Source organism: Canis lupus, chromosome 35, assembly GCF_003254725.2.
Source record: "Canis lupus dingo isolate Sandy chromosome 35, ASM325472v2, whole genome shotgun sequence".
Classification (NCBI taxonomy): domain Eukaryota; kingdom Metazoa; phylum Chordata; class Mammalia; order Carnivora; family Canidae; genus Canis; species Canis lupus.
In genome coordinates this window covers 25273995-25293448 of record NC_064277.1, presented here as the reverse complement: position 1 = coordinate 25293448, position 19454 = coordinate 25273995, and the positions used below count along the sequence as shown (strand labels likewise).

At 38.7% G+C, this 19454-nt stretch overlaps 1 pseudogene; it reads right to left on the bottom strand.

Annotated features, from left to right (window-relative positions):
* Nucleotides 1–7555: 7555 nt before the first annotated feature.
* On the bottom strand, nucleotides 7556–8398 carry LOC112674369 (olfactory receptor 2B6-like; annotated as a pseudogene).
* Nucleotides 8399–19454: the final 11056 nt, after the last annotated feature.

Below are 19454 nucleotides of genomic sequence, written 5' to 3'. Positions count from 1 at the left end.
AGCTACAGCTGGGAGCGCGATTCCAACAGCACAGGCCCTGGATCCCAGGGTGCCGGGGAAACAGTCGGCAATCCTGCGCTCCCCCCGGGACAGGCAGAGACAGGGAGGGCACAGGAAAGCGAGGACTCTCCTGCTGCCCAGGGCCCTGCGGGCTATACAGATCAGCACCCCCTGCCCCTGCAGCATCTAGGCCCCTGCGGACTGGGAGACTGCGGTAGTTACTGCAGAAGCTGACTCCAGAGCTGGAGAGCTGGCCGCCCGGAGTGGTGGTGTTCCTCCTTGTGTCACCTGTGCCTGGGACAGATCGGGGCCACCAGGGAACAGAGGCCTCACAGGATAAACAGCTCCCACTGAGTCCGGCACCAGCGGGGGGCAGGGCAGCTCCCCCAGGTGCACACACCTGAGAATCAACACAGCAGGCCCCTCCCCCAGAAGGCCAGTTGGAAGGAACTGGGGAAGAGCAACTTCTTGACCGAGCACCGCTGGAAAGCTCCAGGGGAAGTCGAGGGATTTACAGTATATAGAACCAGAGGGTACCCCTCCTTTTTTTTTTTCTTCCTTTTTCCAGTACAACTCGTTTTTATATCAGACTGTAAATTTCCAATTTTTTTCTCTTTTCCCACCTTAACTACAATATTTTACCACCTCTTCATTTTTAAGATTCTTCCTTTTTGACTTTCATATTTCTACAGGTCCTAAATATATTTTTCACTTCTAGATTCCCTTCAACATACTCAACTTAATTTTGGGAGATATACAAGATATGTTTTTTGTTTGTTTGTTTTGTGTTTTTTGTTTTCTCTGCCTCATTTTGTTCTACAATGGCAGAAGTTACTACCTTCTAAAACATGACCAGCATGCACCCAGAACCAAGTGGTATACCATGCAAGTTCATTCTGTGAGATTCCTCATTCCCATTCTGCCCTCCTCTTTTATCTCATTTATGTTTTGGTGGTCAATGTTGGGGCTTCTACAAGTATTTCTGGTTTATATAAATTTGGGGCTGAGCATCTTCAATATACAGAACTTAATATACTCAGAAACAAGAGGATCACCCTCTAGAGCCCCTTGGGTAGACTACTTTCTTCCTCCACTACAACTTCTTCACCACCATCTCTCAGTACCCCCCCTTTTTTTCTTTTCTTCTCCTTTTTTTCCCTTTTTTTTTTCCTCTTCTTCTTTAGGATTCCTGGACTTTTATTTTTTAATAAAATTTGTTTGTTTTATTTTTTAAATAAAATTTGTTGTTTTATTTTTTTAATAAAATGTGTTTATTTTATTGTTTAGTAAAATTTGTTTTAAATTTGTTTTTCACTTTAGTGGTCCTTTTGTTTTATTTTGTTCTGATCTTTTTTTTCAATTTCTGGTCTCTGACCTCAACAGAATCCTCTAGGTTGAAATTTACTTAGGTCTTGGTTGATAGTCTTGATGCAACCTACTCATACAGCCACTCTGCACTGAGAAAAATGACTAGAAAGAAGAACTCACCACAAAAGAAAGAATCGAAACAGTACTCTCTGTCACAGAGTTACAGAGTTAGGATTACAATTCAATGTCAGAAAGCCAATTCAGAAACACAATTATAAAGCTACTGGTGGCTCTGGAAAAAAGCATAAAGGAATCAAGAGACTTCATGACTGCAGAATTTAGATGTAATGAGGCTGGAATTAAATATCAATTAAATGAGATGCAATCCAAACTGGAGGTCCTAACGATGAGGGTTAATGAAGTAGAAGAAAGAGTGAGTGACATAGAAGACAAGTTGATGGCAAGGAAGGAAGCTGAGGAAAAAAGAGGAAAACAATTAAAAGACCATGAGGAAAGGATAAGGGAAATACATGACAGCCTCAGAAGGAAAAATCTACATATAATTGGGGTTCCACAGGGCACTGAGAGGGACAGAGGGCCACAAAGCATATTTGAACAAATCATAGCTGACAACTTCCCTAATTTGGGTAGGGAAACAGGCATTCAGATCCAGGAGATAGAGAGGTCCCCACCTAAAATCAATAAAAACTATTCAACACCTCAACATTTAATAGTGAAACCTGCAAATTCCAAAGATAAAGAGAAAATCCTTAAAACAGCAAGAGACAAGAGATCCCTAACTTATATGGGGAGAAATATTAGATTAACAGCAGACCTCTCCACAGAGACCTGGCAGGCCAGAAAGGGCTGGCAGGATATATTCAGGGTCCTAAATGAGAAGAACATGTAGCCAAGAATACTTTATCCAGGAAAGCTCTTATTCAGAATGAGGCAGAAACTGAAACTGAAAGAATATGTGACCACCAAACCAGCTTTGCAAGAAATATTAAGGGGGACTCTGTAAGAGAAAGAGGAAGCCCAGGGCAGCCCTGGTGGCTCAGTGGTTTGGTGCTGCCTTTGGTCCAGGGCATGATCATGGAGACCTGGGATTGAGTCCCACATCAGGCTTCCTGCATGGAGCCTGCTTCTCTCCCTCTCCCTCTGCCTGTGTCTCTGCCTGTCTCTCTCTCTCTCTCTCTCTCTGTCTGTCTTTCTCTCTGTCTGTCATGAATAAATAAATAAAATCTTAAAAAAGAAAAAGAGGAAGCCCAAAGAAATAATCCACAAAAAGCGGACTGAATAGGGATTATGATGACACTAAATTCATATCTTTCAGTAGTAACTCTGAATGTGAATGGGCTAAATGAGCCCATAAAAAGACGCAGGGTTTCAGACTGGATAAAAAACCAAGACCCATCTATTTGCTGTCTACAAGAGACTCATTTTAGACAGAAGGACACCTACAGCCTGAAAATGAAAGGGTGAGAACATTTACCATTCAAATGGTCCTCAAAAGAAAGCTGGGACAGCAATCCTCATATCAGATGAATTAAAGTCTATCCCAAAGACTGTAGTAAGACATGAAGAGGGACACTATATCATACTTAAAGGATCTATCCAACAAGAGGACATAATAATCATGAATATTTATGCCCCTAATGTGGGAGCTGCCAAGTATATCAATCAATTAATAACCAAAAACCTGGAAGCCTGGAAAGTAAAGACATACTTAGATAATAATACACTAATACTGGGGGACTTCAACACAGCACTTTCTGCAAATGACAGATATCCTAAGCACAGCATCTCCAAAGAAACAAGAGCCTTTTTTTTTTTTTTTTTAGATTTTATTTATTTATTCATGAGAGGCACAGAGAGAGAGGCAGAGAAACAGGCAGAGGGAGAAGCAGACTCCATGCAGGGAGCCTGACGTGGGACTCGATCCTGGGTCTCCAGTGTCATACCCTGGGCTGAAGGCGGACCGCTGGGCCACTGGGACTGCCCGAAACAACAGCTTTAAATGATACACTGGACCAGATGGCTTTTACAGATATTTACAGGACTTTACATCCAAAAGCAATTGAATACACATTCTTCTCAAGTGCACATGGAACTTTTTCCAGAAGAGACCACATACCAGATCACAAATCAGATCTCAACTGATACCAAAGGACTGGGATTGTCCCCTGCATATTTTCACACCATAATGCTTTGAAGCTTGAACTCAATCCCAAGAAGAAATTTGGAAGAAACAAAAACAAGTGGAGGTTAAAGAGCATCTTGCTAAAAGATGAAAGGGTCAACCAGGAAATTAGAGAATAATTAAAAAGATTCATGGAAACTAGTGAAAATGAAGACACAACCGTTCAAAATCTTTGGGATAGAGCAAAAGCAGTCCTAAGAGGGACATGGCAATACAAGCATCCCTCAAAAAATTGGAAAAAACTCAAATACACAAGCTAACCTTGCATCTAAAGGAACTGGAGAATGAACAGCAAATAAAATCTACACCAAGCAGAAGAAGAGAGTTGATAAGAATTCAAGCAGAAATCCATGAAATAGAGACCAGAAGAACTGTAGAACAGATCAACAAAACCAGGAGATGGTTTTTTGAGGAAATTAATAAGATAGATAAAACATTAGCCAGTCTTATTAAAAACAAAAGGAAACTCAAAGTAATTAAACCACGAATGAAAAAGGAGAGATCATAACCAATACCAAGGAAATACAAACGATTTAAAAAACACATTATGAGCACCTATACACCAATAAATTAGGCAATCTAGAAGAAATGGACACATATTTGGAAAACCACAAACTATCAAAACTGGAATAGGAAGAAATAGAAAACCCGAACAGGCCAATAACCAGGGAGGAAATGGAAGGAGACATCAAAAACCTCCCAAGACACAAAAGTCCAGGGCCAGATGGCTTTCCAGGGGAATTCTATCAAATGTTTAAAGAAGAAACTGTACCTATTCTACTAAAGCTGTTCTGAAAGATAGAAAGGGAGGGAATACCTCCAAACTCATTTTATGAGGCCAGCATCGCCTTAATTCCAAAACCAGACAAAGACCCCACCAAAAGGGAGGATTATGAGACCAATATCCCTGATGAACGCAGATGTAAAAATTCTCAACAAGTTACTAGCCAATAGGATCCAACAGTACATTAAGATTATTCACCATGACCAAGTGGGATTTATCCCTGGGATGCAAGGCTGGTTCAACACTTGTAAAGCAATCACCGTGATAAATCATATCAACAAGTGAAAAAACAAGAACCATATGATCCTCTCAATAGATGCAGAGAAAACATTTGACAAAATACAGCATCCATTCCTGGTCAAAACTCTTCAGAGTGTAGGAATAGAGGAAACATTCCTCAGCATCTTAAAAGCCATCTATGAAAAGCCTACAGCAAATATCATTCTCAGTGGGGAAACACTGAGAGCCTTTCCCCTAAGATCAAGAAGACAGGGATGTCCACTGTCACCACTGCTATTCAACATAGTACTAGAAGTCCTAGCCTCAGCAATCAGACAACAAAAAGAAATAAAATCATCCAAATTGGCAAAGAAGAAGTCAAACTCTCCCTCTTCGCCGATGACATGATCCTGTACCTAGAAAACTCAAAAGAGTCCACCCCAAGATTGCTAGAACTCTTACAGCAATTCAGCAGTGTGGCAGGATACAAAATCAATGCCCAGAAATCAGTGGCTTTTCTATACACTAACAATGAAACTGAAGAAAGAGAAATAAGGAATCAATCGCATTTGAAATTGCATCCAAAAGCATAAGATATGTAGGAGTAAACCTAACCAAAGAGGTAAAGGATCTATACCCTAGAAACTACAGAACACTTCTTAAAGAAATTGAAGAAAACACAAAGAGATGGAAAAATATTCCATGCTCATGGATTGGAAGAATTAATATTGTGAAAATGTCCATGCTATCCAGGGCAATTTACACATTCGATGCAATCCCTATCAAAATACCATGGACTTTCTTCAGAGTTGGAACAAATCATCTTAAGATTTGTGTGGAATCAGAAAAGACCCTGAATAGCCAGGGGAATACTGGAAAAGAAAACCAGAGCCGGGGTTATCACAATGCCGGATTTCAAGTTGTACTACAAAGCTGTGATCATCAAGACAGTGTGGTACTGGCACAAAAACAGACACATAGATCAATGGGACAGAATAGAGACCCCCAATGGGACAATGGGCCCTCGACTCTATGGTCAACTAATATTTGACAAAGCAGGAAAAACTATCCACTGGGAAAAGGATAGTCTCTTCAATAAATGGTGCTGGGAAAATTGGTCAGCCACGTGCAGAAGAATGAAACTAGACCATTCCTTTACACCATACACAGAGATAAACTCAAAACGGATGAACAATCTAAATATGAGACAAGAATACATCAAAATCCTAGAGGAGAACACAGGCAACACCCTTTTTGAACTTGGCCACAGCAACTTCTTGCAAGACACATCTATGAAGGGAAGGGAAACAAAAGCAAAAATGAATTATTGGAACTTAATCCAGATAAAGAGTTTCTGCATAGCAAAGGAAACAGTCAACAAGACTAAAAGACAACCTACAGAATGGGAGACGATATTTGCAAATGACGTATCAGATAAAGGGCTAGTATCCAAGATCTATAAAGAACTTCTCAAACTCCACAGCAAAGAAACAAACAATCCAATCATGAAATAGGCAAAAGACATGAACAGAAATTTCACCAAGGAAAACATAGACATGGCCAACAAGCACATGACAAATGCTCCACATCACTTGCCATCAGGGAAATACAAATCAAAACCACAATGAGATCCCACCTCATACCAATGAAAATGGGGAAAATTAACAAGACAGGAAACAACAAATGTTGGAGAGGATGTGGAGAAAGGGGAACCCTCTTGCACTGTTGGTGGGAATGTGAACTGGTACAGTCACTCTGGAAAACTGTGTGGAGGTTCCTCAAAGAGTTAAAAATAGATCTGCCCTACGACCCAGCAATTGCACTGCTGGGGATTTACCCCAAAGATACAGATGCAGTAAAATGGCAGGACACCTGCACCCCAATGTTTATAGCAGCAATGTCCACAATAACCAAACTGTGGAAGGAGCCTCCGGTGTCCCTTGCAAAATGAATGGATAAAGACGATGTAGTCTATATATATATATATACACAATGGAATATTACTCCGCCATTAGAAACGCCAAATACCCACCATTTGCTTCAACGTGGATGGAACTGGAGGGTATTATGCTGAGTAAAGTAAGTCAATCGGAGAAGGACAAATATTATATGGTCTCATTCATTTGGGGAATATAAAAAATAGTGAAAGGAAATAAAAGCGAAAGGAGAGAAAATGAGTGGGAAATATCAGTGAGGGTGACAGAACATGAGAGACTCCTAACTCTGGGAAATAAACAAGGGGTAGTGGAAAGGGAAGTGGGCAGGGGGATGGGGTGACTGGGTGACGGGCGTTGAGGAAGGCACTTGATGGGATGGGCACTGGTGTTATGCTATATGTTGGCAAATTGAACTCCAATAAAAACATATACAGAAAAAAGAGATAATAATACTGTTGATAATTGGGAGAATTATGAAAAAAAGTTTTCAAAGAAGTAAAAATTAACTAGGCCTGACAATACCTAGGATTTTTGATCTATAAAGGAAATAAAAATGGATGGTTTAATTTAGGAGGAAAACATGAATATAGAAACATAGCAAGTGAATGGAAGTCTGGGTGCAATTCCAGAAGAAAAATTATTGTGATTTTTATTATGTTGGTGCAGGAATGGTAGTGAAAATTTAAAGATAGGGTTGTGAGCCTCAGATCCAACTTTAAAGTGTTGTTTTGGGGGGTTTCAGTAAACTTCCTTTAACTATGTGGAAAAAAATAGTTTGTGTGTACTTGTGATATTTCCACAGCAAGGATTTCTGGCTTTTACCACATTCTCAGAAAGGCCTAGGTTCACCAAATTACACAAACATTAATGTAAAGTTTGAAGAAGTTGAAGTTACACAGTTTCTGGTCAACTGGAAGTCTAGTTCAATGAGTGTGTTTAGGCAACAGAACACTATTGTAACTTTCTGTCAAGGACATTTTATTTGAGGAAGATCATCATATACTGTCTGTGTAGGAATAATGAAAACAGGGCAACTTGAAGAGAAGTAAATTAGTAAGCCAAGAAAATATTAAGGGCTTACAAAGCTTATCATTTGTTTATCCCTTATTTCTTGATTAAGAAGACTCTGGCAATTAACCTTTTAAAGGCCTCCTTTACCTCTTTATTCCTAAGTGTGTATATAAGGGGATTCAGCATGGGTGCAATGATCCCTTAGAAGCGGGACACCATCTCTTCCCGGTCCTTGGAGTGATGGTGGTTGCAGGTACATGGAGATAGCTGTACCATAGAACAGTGACACCACAATCAGATGGGGACCACATGTCCCAAATGCTTTTTGTCTATCTTCAGCAGACTAGATTCTCAACACTACTTGTGCAATAAAAGCATGTGATAAAGGATGAGCGTCAGGGGTATCAGATAGAATAACACACTTACAAAGAATAGTTCACCCTCATTTACTGTCGTATCTACACAGGACAACTTGAGAAGAGCAGGGACTTCACAGAGAAAGTGATCAGCTGCCTCTGCCAGCTGGAGGCACAGCCTTTGGTGCATGATAACTGAATAATGGAGAGGCTGACAGATAGCCACAAACCTATCAAAGGACATGACAGCCACCAGAACACATTTAGTGGCCCCCAAAGCTAGAAACATGAAGAGTTGGGCCACACCTACCGTAACTAATTCCCTTTCTAGTGCTGTATAAATTTACCAGCATCTATGGAACTGTACTTGTGGTGTAGCTAAGGTCCAGGAGTGACAGATTGGCAAGAAATAAGTACATGGGGGTATGGAGTTTGGGGTTCAGCCATGACACTAGAATAATGGTCAGATTCCCAAAGATAGTCACTATGTAAGAAATGAAGAAGACCACAAAGAGTGGGAGCTTTAGCCATGGTTGATCTGAGAAACTTAAGAGGATGAACTCTTATTTACCCAATTCATGATCAATGCTTCAACTCTTCGTTTCCTGAAACACGAAAATTCAGGAAGTCAATGAACCCATATTTACTGACTATTTCAACTATTTCCAATCACTTTACTATATGTTTGAAGATATTTACAGAATAGAGATTGCTTGAAATGTGAAAAATATATAGTTAGAGATATTCATGATTAGGTATTTCTACAATTTAATCTTTCTATATCTGTATAGGCACTTCAAAGTGAAAGCCCAGGTGCACCTTGGGTAGTTCAGCCAGTTAATCCTCCAACTCTTTTTTTTTTTAATTTTTATTTATTTATGATAGTCACACACAGAGAGAAAGAGGCAGAGACACAGTCAGAGGGAGAAGCAGGCTCCATGCACTGGAAGCCCGACGTGGGATTCGATCCCGAGTCTCCAGGATCGAGCGCCCTGGGCCAAAGGCAGGCGCTAAACCGCTGCGCCACCCAGGGATCCCTCCTCCAACTCTTGATCTCAGCTCAGGTCTTGATCTTAGGATGCTGAGTTCAAGCCCCACATTGGGCTCTGCAGGTGCAGAGTCTACTTAAAAAAAAAAGAAGGAAGAAAAAAAAGAAAAGAAAAGAAGGCCAAAATTTAAGAATAAATACCCGATTTAAACAACTTAAATAAAATGTGTTCTTTGATTTTTTGGTCATTTTTGTTAATCTTTGTTTCCACCTCAATAGCTATTTTTACAAAGATTTGGTTATAATTCCTTCCATCCTATCTTTGCATTCTAATTTCTCCTCAATGCCATCGAGATAGCCTTATCACTGAAATAGTTAAAATTATTCAGACCATCCCCTAAAACTATGTAAGTAGGTTCTAGCAAGTCATCAGACATATTTTAAAAAAATGTCTATTTCATTTTAACACCTCACAGAATCAGAATAAAAAGACAATAACATGGAGTTTGCAGCCAGACAAACTTGCATTCAAGTCTCTACTAAATAAAGTCATTAGTTATATCATCACTGTTACCTCTGGTGAGTGAGAATGGAGAGAAAGTAAATCAGACTTTAATATTTATCTTTACTCCTGTTAATTTTTAGTAAACAAGTATATTAATACCTTTTATTAATAAAAATTGTTGTGTTATATAATAACTTTAAATGTCTCACTTACACTCTGGTTTTAGTATAAGGACCAACATTGCTTTAGACTTTAATACCATTAAAAATGTCTTAAATGAATTGAATCTTTTATTTATTAGTAGATCTTTAAAACTACTGAAAACTACTGAGTCTGAATTCAGGCTCTATATGAAGATTTTCTAAAGGCTGAGTATGGGGATAGTGGGCATCTTATTGGCAATAAATAAATAAATAAATAGCTCCTAATTATAGGAATTCTGAAAGAGGGCAAATGGAATCAGTAGAGATTTCATGACTTCACAATTTCCTTGAGTTACTCAAGTGTTGGAAAAAATTACCTCAGGTCCCTATAATTAAGGACAGCTTATGGCCTTGTGTACTGAGGGCTATTGCTGAGGTTTCTGTACCGGCAAGATTGCTAAGAGAACCCTTCCGTTCTCAGAAGTGTTCTTGTTTGGATGATCAGATTAGAAGGCCTCCCCAACTATAAGACTTAAGAGTAAATGTCTGTCTGTTCTTTAGGAGGAGTTTCTCCGAGGGCGCTGCATGTGTTTTCTCCTCTAGCCCAGACCAATGGACTTTCCTGACCGGCTGTCCATCTTGAATTCTCTCCCAAAACTCAGCGGAAACACTGCCTCTCCCGGAAGTCATCACTGAGCATGATAGCAGAGAGGGGAGTTCAATGCACTTCTCACCCTTTCACTCTGAGATACAGTAACTATAAAAGTAATAAATGTGTTTCTGTTATAATTGATAGAATGCATTGGTTGGTGTGTACTGTCACAGACAACGTCTCTCCATTGTCCTCAGCAGTAAGGACATGAGGAAGGAGTAGTAAAATACTGGAGAAGGCAGGATGGGGTAAGGATGGTGAGCAGAGGGCCATGCAGGAGAACAAAAGTGCTTGGGAGATTGTGATTCACCTAATTTGCACGTTCTGCTTTGCTCATTTTGGGGGCAAATTTTGTTCCGTTTCAAACTCCTGGTAACCTTGAAATATATCCATTCTAGAAGAGAGGGCTTCCTTTTTTAAAAAGTTGAAATATCATTTTGTATCTTAAGAAGTTCAGTAATTTGAATCGTTATTCTTTCCGCTAACATTAGATTGGAAGAATTTATTAGCAATGGAAACAATGAAGAAGTCCTCTGTGTCTCTGAAATCCTAGCAGGGAGGACACGACACAGAGCCAGAGATTCCTAGTCATGGCTGAAGCCTCAGAAGACCTCACAACCCGTGTCTCTGCTCCTGGGTGTGATTCTTCTTGCAGCATCTTCAGAGGACATTACTCTCATTTTGAGGAACAAATATTCATTCCCTTGGTCAACATAGAACATATTTAAACAATGTGAGACACAAAAGTAATCAACTACATTGGCTTTAAAAAGCCAATCAGGCTTTTTAAAAAGCAGCAGTTTAAAGGGGGCTGTTTTGACCCATAGAGCATTTGTCTATATGTTGCTCAGAATATTTCCCTTTATTTTGCTGAGATAAATATAAACTATTACCATCTGCTTGCCTGTGTATCGGTTGATGTTACATCCCTGGCTAAATGCTGGATTTTCTCACTCTGTGACTGCCCTGTGGGGATTCAGAATGATGAGGTTCAACAAAATCTTGGAAACCTTTTTTGAAATTGTGATGGTGGAGAGAGCATTGAAATAAGAAAGGTGATAAGAGTAGCTCAGTTGGTTGAGCATCTGCCTCTTGATTTTGGCTCAGGTCCTGATCTCAGGGTCATGAGTTCGAGTCCAGTCTCAGGGGTATGAGTCTGAGCCCCACATCGAGCTTTGCACTCACCTGGGGAGCCTGCTTCTCTCACCCCCTCAGTTCCTCCACCCACCTCATGTGCCTGCTCTCTCTCTAAAATAAATACATCTTAAAAGAAAAAAAAGAAAGAAAGATGACAAGAGTTGTCATTCTGATCCTACCACAAAGTCACTGAAAACTTAGCCAGCTGTTCAGTGGTTTTGGAAAGCAATTTATTTTTTATTTATTTATTTATTATTTTTTGGAAAGCAATTTAATTTGCAACATGGGCTTTTTCTGTTTTCCATGTAAAGTAAAAACTGTTGGGGTCTAAGTGCCCTCAAGTTATCATGCCTCTGTGGAAAGCTTGTACGGACTATACTGAACTGTCTTGCTACTAGAGTGTGAGGATAAATAATAGGAATAATTTATCAGGGCAACCTAGGGGCTCAGCAGTTTAGCGCCACCTTCAGCCCAGGTTGTGATCCTGGAGACCCGGGACTGAGTCCCGCGTTGGGCTCCCTGCGTGGAGCCTGCTTCTCCCTCTGCCTGTGTCTCTGCCTCTCTCTCTTGTGCTAGGTGTCTCTAATGAATAAATAAATAAAATCTTTAAAAAAATTATTTAAAGAAAGAATAAATTATTCACACAACATTGCAATCTGGTTTAGAATAGAGAGGAAAGTTTGTCATTCCCCTCTCCCTGCTCATTTCATGAAAGATTGACTCGGCAAAACACAAGTTAGGAAGCTCAGAGGACTTCTTTTCCTGAGCTAGTACATAGCACATTGAGGATTAGAACCAAGGACTGCTGTGCTCCAAAGTTTTAGTTTTCCATAGAGGTAACAAACATATGCAAAGTAGCACTATAAGCAAATAAATGGAATGAAGAAAGGGAGGCTTAGTCAGACTTTTGCAGTATAATGATAAAGTCCTTAAGATGAGTTTTCAGAACACTCAAATTGCAGCATGTTTTATAGAATAATTTCCAGAAAAGTGTTCTACATACCTCTGTATTAAGCATTAGAGATAGGATGACATGTGGGAGTGCTTGTCCAAAAAGCTTTGAATCCAAATAAAACCAAGTAGAAGCATGAGAGTCAAGCTCTTCATAAGCTCTTCATTTGTAAAGTGGGTATGACGAAGTTTGTCCAAGTCCTTCTCCTTCTTTTCCAGCAGTGAATTATGAGATCTCCATTAGGGATTAACTCAGAAAACATGAGAAAAGCAATAAAATATTGCAGGCAAGCAGATTGTGTTTTTCTGGCATCACAATGCAAAGTATTAAGCATTAACTGCTATTTTCAGAATTCTCCTCACCAGATTTGCAACATAAATGAGGATAGAGAATTTTATTGTTGGTGTGTGCTCTGGTTTATGAGGGAAGGCAACCCTATTCTTTGCTTTATGGTAATTGACCATGCAGCTAATGGGCAGAGAGGGAGAGCTCAGTGAAGCCAGTTCCATTTTTAGCTTAGATTTGCTCCACCATTACCCTCTCTCTGGAGACTATCTCCTAAGCTTTTTCCAAGATGAAAGAGAATGACGATGGGGACTAAACTACCTTATCAGATAGGCTTGAGTTTTGTGCCCTGAAACCTGGGGTTAATTTGCTTTTGTAAGCTACCAAGTGAGTTCTGTGAAGCAGCATGGAAAAGAAAACCATCTATTTGCTCTGAAATTCTGAGATCAGTAAAATAGACTTCTATTTAATCTACCACAGAAATACTTTTATTACCTTGATTTACATAAAGCAGTTTTATTTATCATACACCCAAATATTTCTACCTCTTCTTTCATAGATTTTTGCACTGGGTGTTGTATAGTGATGAATCACTGAATTCGGCACCTGAAACTAATTTTTTTCCACCTACAACTAATATTATACTGTATGTTAACTAGGTGGAATTTAAATAAAAGCTTGGAACTAAAAAGAGAAAAGATTTTTGCATTTCTAGGCTTAGTGAAGAAGTTCTCCCTCTGTTTAGTATAGTTTTATAGATTTGTTTTTGTAAGATTTAAAAAATGATTTATATTTTTCTATAGTGCCATCTATCCAGGATTTATTCTTATATGTTCTACTAAGTAGCTACATATCAATTTGTCAGAGGAGTAGACATTAAGTATTAAAATATAATTATGAAAAGTTTAGTACTTTAAAAAATTTTACAAAATCCATGAAGACATACAAATAACACAATAGAAAAAATACCAAATAATTTGAACATATAATTCAGAATAGCAAATCTATATGAGAAGATTTTAAATTCCCAAACAATCAGAGAAATATGTTGAAGTAATAGTAAGTCATTTACCAAATTGAAAAAAAAAAAAGTGTAACCAGTAGGAACTCCTATTCCTAATCCTGCTAAAAGGAAAAGGCTACTCTCACAAATTATGGGTAGAAATGTAAAGTATTACTAGATTTTTAGAAATAAATAGGACAGTTAATCTTGAAAATACACATACATTTATCTACCTAACAATATTAATCATGGAAATCTACTTGATGAAATAAAATTATCAGTATATAAAAGCATAGGAACAAGAACTTTTATTGTTGCAATGTTTGCAATAGCCAAAGATGGAGAAAAAAATTAGTTCCTCAATAGAGAATGGACTAATAATAAATCTGCACTAACACAATTCTAACTATATAAAACAATGGCTAAAATGCTCTAAATACAATTGTATGTATCGTATCCCTGTATGGGATTACATGAGAATGAGAATTCCTTCTTTCTGTTGAGGAAGGAAGAGGCATCAGGTAAAACAGGAAAGGAAAAAAAATAAGATTTAATTCACCAAAAATAATGGATAATAACTTAAATTCCTCAAACTAATAGCAGTGTTTACCTCTGAAAGTGAGAATGGGCATGAGGGTGGAATCATTTGGGGAAAAATAATGCTCATAATGCAGGCTATCCTTTTTCTTCCTACAAGTTCTTATAATAGTTAAGTAATTTAAATAAAGAAAATAGTATTTTATTTTTTTAAAAATTTTAAAGATTTTTATTTACTTATTTTCAAGATAGAGAGAGAGAGAGAGTGAGAGAGAGAGAGTGGGGGGGGGGCAGAGGGAGAGAGAGAATCTCCAACAGACCCATGCTGAACTTAGAGCCTACCATGGGGTTCAGTTTCACAACCCTGAGATCACAACCTGAGACAAAACCGAGAGTTCTATGCTTAACCAACTGAACCACCCACACACCCCAAGAGAATAGTATTTTAAAAAGAAAATTGAGGGCTAAACCAGTAAGAAAATCTGAATAAAAACAAATCTTTGGTTTACAGAATAGGCCAAGATAAATAAACTTAAAAATTTCAGTAGTCCTTAACAGGAAAATTATGAAATAATACCTATTTATCAAGGGCCTGGAAATAGAGAAGACCTGCAGAGTTTACTACTAACAAGAGTAGTATCTGGTGGGTGCTCACTGTCCTCACCAAAGCCCTCTAAAATAGCTACACCTTCATCTTTAGTTTGGTAATGTGGAAATAGAGAAGTTAAACAAACTTCCCCCAAGTTATGGAATCTGTTAGGAAACAAGAGATAAACAATGAAACATAACTGTGGTTCATTGAAATTTAGTTTCTCTTCTTGGCTAGTGCCAATCTCTCTCTCCACCTTTTGTTACCTTTATGTCCCAGAGGGCTGTTAATTGGCATAGTTCTCGCTCTCTTTTTTTTTAAGGAAAGAGTTCCCAGAATGCCATAATTTAGTGTATTAATTTCTGTCTATTCACTCTGTATGAGAATGGAACAGACCTGTGCACAGGGATACTCCAGTGACAGCCGACGTGAGTGAGATCCTTCAGTGCTAGATCCCAGGAAGAAGCAACCATGTTCAGGGGAATTGAGTACTGAGAATGGCAAACCTGTCATAGTGTATTAGGGAGCACCAAGTATTCAGTACCCCAGAGTCTCAGTAAGCACCTCAAGGCTTATGGGTCAGAGGCAGTTTCAAACTTAGAGATAATAAACTCAAAGCTCATTGCCAGGTGGTTATGGATTCTGAAGAACAGCATATGAGAAAAACATAGGGAGGTTCCTGCACTATTGCCACAATATGCATGGGTTTATGCTTGAATTAACGGTGGCTAGAAACATGCACATGATGGCAGGGGCTAGTTTAAAGTGTAAATCAAAGTAGGATATCCAAACTTCTTTCTTAAAGTTTCCTTTTTTAAGATGGAAAGGTCTTAGGATATCCTTAGGTTCAGCATGTAAAAGGCTCAGATTAAATTTGGAATATCTTTGCATTAGGTGGGTTCCCATGAACTAATATTACGACTCAAGCAAATCTTAATTACTGCCCTTGGGGTTATTGTTGGTTTGGCTCTGGTAGGGTTCAGGTGTGTAATCCTGGCATCTTATACAGGATGCTGGGTGTATGTAGGGTTAAGGGAGGGTATAGCTAGGCCTCCAAAAAAGTAAGGATTCAAGAATAGAGGCTAGATACAAATGCAGAGAAGAATTTGGAAGTAGTGTGAGAATGAGAACCTTACAGAGCTTAATGGCCTTAGAAACAGTATTCTATTCCAAAAAGTGGAAGCAGGAAAGGTCTTTCTTTAGTATATTCTATGTTACAAAAACACAACAAACACTTAGCACTCACTACATGCCAGGAACTGTTCTAGATGCTTTCAGGTATTAACTCATTTAAAATTAAAATAGTCCTTTGAGAATGGCAATATTACTATCCACATTTTACAAGTAAAGAAACTATGGTACAAAGAAGTTAACTCCACCATGGAGATGGGATTCCATTAATTCAAGAAGTCCATGTTCTTAAACACTTGACTGGGGAATCCACATAACCTCAAAATTAAGTTTACCTTTGACATATGTATACCAGATTTGAGGGAAGACAGAATACCATGGAGCAGCATATGTTTGAGAATTTATATATACCTTGTCCCAAATGGAGACTATCTGGTGCCAGTAGGCTACATGCTATGATACCATAGCAAAGGGCCATGGGGAAAATGCATGGTAACTGGCACAAGCCCTCCAGGACACCAGAACTTACCAGTGCTGACTGCTCTTTATTGGACATAGGCTATTATGATGATAGGAAAGGAGTCAACTAGAAGGAGCTTTTGAAAGCATAGACCACATGAAGAGGAGTTTTGTAAATCTTTCTTGGTGACTAGCATGAAGCTTCTATGTTCTCCTGAGTCTTTAATCTTTACTTCACTCCTGCAGAAGGCTACCACTGAATGAGAAGGGATTTAGGATGTATTTGGGGGGTTAATTCCAGCATATCTGGAATTGGCTTCAACTGTTTTACTGAAAAAAAGAGATGTACTACATGGCACTGACCCTGACCAAGACAGGAAATGTGTTGATTAAGAATGTTGCTATGCAATCATTGATAAAAGGAGAAACATAAGAACGAGAATGAGTTAGAAAAAGCAGGAAAGAATGTTCCAGCTAAAATGACAAAGACAAAGACAGTGAACAGTTGACCTGTATCAAAGAGAGAAAGATTAAATTGCAACAAGTCCCATAATATATTCCTTTCAGGTATTTAAGTGGTAGCTTATTCTATTAATTTAACATATTTGCAGTGTTAATAATAAGGTTGCAATGCCTTCTTCCTATTTCAGACTGAAAAGAAAAGCAGTCAGAAAACTTGCACAAGCCCCTGGCTCAAAGCTACCTGACATCAGCATCTGTGCTCATGCCCTTTGCCTTCCCTCAGACTGCTGTAAACTCTTGCTCCCATTCATGCCCAACTGTCCCCTTCTGTTCCTTTCCGCATCCTGTTCCTTTCCACCTATTCAAGGTAATCACTGTTGCATTTTTCTGTCTTCTAAATTTTACTGCTAGATCATTCCCTTTCCTGCAGTTTATAAACTTGTTTATAATTACTCTCTTTTCAAAAATAATTCTGGGAATCAAATAACTCTTTCATCCCTATGACTAACATCTGTTTCTCTATTTCTCTTCATTATTAGACTCCTAGGAGGATTTGACTGTGCTCATTGCCTGTATTTCACATCCATCTTTGTCTCTCATGGGAACTCTAACCAGAATCCCATCCCATCGCTCCACTGAAATATCTTTTTGCAGGTTTGCCCAGGAGGCCCGCATCACTACATTTGTTGGTCAATTTTCATTCCTAGTTTCACGTGACCATTTGCTGTATGTTAGATAGTTGACCAGTCATCCCTCTGGAAACACCTTCCGTTCTTACCAGGGTCACCAGTGCTCTTGATGTCTGTCCCACTCACTGTATATCCCTTTCTCTGGTTACTCTTCACCCTCCTGACTACATGTGCCTGCTGCTCCCTCTGCTGGAAGCCCTTTTCCCCAGAGAAGTGCATTGCTTCTCCACCAGGTCTTTGCCTAAACATATTTTCCAAGGTCTCCCCTCATCCTCCCCAATGAAAACTGTAGCCCTGCTGTGTTTCCCAGCTTCTGCCCCTGTCATGCTTATCTTCCTAACATTTAGAAATGTCATTATCGTTATGAGGTTTCGCAAATTTGTCCATTTTCTCTCTCATCCAGTAGAATGCAAGCTCAATACAGTGTGAATTTTTCATGTGTTTTGTTCCAGGACCCAGAACATTGCCTGGCACGATATATATTTGCAGAATAGGTGAATGAGAAGGAAAAATGTGAACAGTCAAAATATACAATAGGTTAAGGTTGTCTTCAGGGTCCCTGTACCACCCATCAAGACAGCAAGATGGAAAATGATCTGATAATCTGATAGATAAGCATTTATTGACCTATGATCTCCTAGCTCTTAATTTTTCTTAAAAGATTTTACTTCAAAAAAAAAAAGATTTTACTTATTTATTCATGAAAGACACAGAGATAGAGAGAGGCAGAGAGAGAGCAAGATTCTTTCAGGGAGCCCAATGCAGGACTCCATTCCAGGATACCTGGATCACAACCTGAGCCAAAGGCAGATGCTCAACTGCTGAACCACCCAGGTGCCTCCATAGCTCTTAATTTAATATCACAGTGGGTTTAAATACACACACACACACACACACACACACACACACAGAGGCATATATGCAATGTCTTTCTTTGGAGAAATTTTAAGCTCTAAGAGATATACAACTACATGGGGAACTGAATCCTGATGCTCATTTCTATCTAAACCTCTATCTACTTAGTGTAAAAGATCAGTCTGTAAGGATGAAGCATTAATTAGTGAAAGGAAGCATCTGTAGGTAATAAAAATGAAATATTTCTGTGTTTTTTATTATGGGGGGGTATTCTGTTATTCTCCTTCTATGGTAGGATAGGTAGAATATATTTGATTCTTCTAACTTTATGCCTAAATAAATAAATTAATGAAACCTTATAAAGTACTTCAAAAATTAGGTAACAGGTGGTGCTGGGCCATGACAATATTAATAAGGACATAGTCACCTTTATTTCCTCTTGAGGTCTGATGCTTATCATTCCCCATAACTGTAATAGTGATTTAAATTTTTTTTAGAGAAGAGTGTGAAGAAAACCATTTTGGGAGGGAAAGGGAAATTTTGAAGAGAATTAGTTGGAAATTCCATAGGTTGCTTCCAAAATTGCTATTTCTATAGTGATTTATACTCTCTCTATCTCTTGCCCCCATCCCAAGAGGTTATTGATTCTAAAATAACAAATATCTAAACAGCATAGAATTACATAAAAATTATTATAATCTTTTTCACCAGAGATTGATTTTTTAAAAGATTTTGTTTATTCATGAGAGACACAGAGAAAGAGAGAGAGAGAGGCAGAGACACACGAAGAGGGAGAAGCAGGCTCCATGGAGGGAGCCTGATGTGGGACTCCATCCCGGATCTCTAAATTGCTGAGCCACCGGGGCTGCCCCACCAGAGATTGATTTTAAAAGAGTTTTTGTTTACTTATAAGTACATAGAATGTTTTTGTGCCACTAGGACACATACTACAAATTGTTTTTTAGTGGAAGAAATGGAAAATGCCAAGCCATGGGTCTCCAGATTCTTTACTTCAGCTGTATTAATAATGCCCTTGACAAACATCATCATGGCTCAGTATCACCTTTTACTTAATTCATAAAGTAGGAAAAATCAACTATATTCTAATTATTCTACCTTCTTATGGGATTAACAGAATATTGTCTATAATCAAAACTCAGCCCATCCTAACCCATTCTAACAAGCCCTTATCTAAAATAAAATCTAGAGGAGGGGCAAGATGGCTGAAGAGTAGGGTCCCCAAGTCACC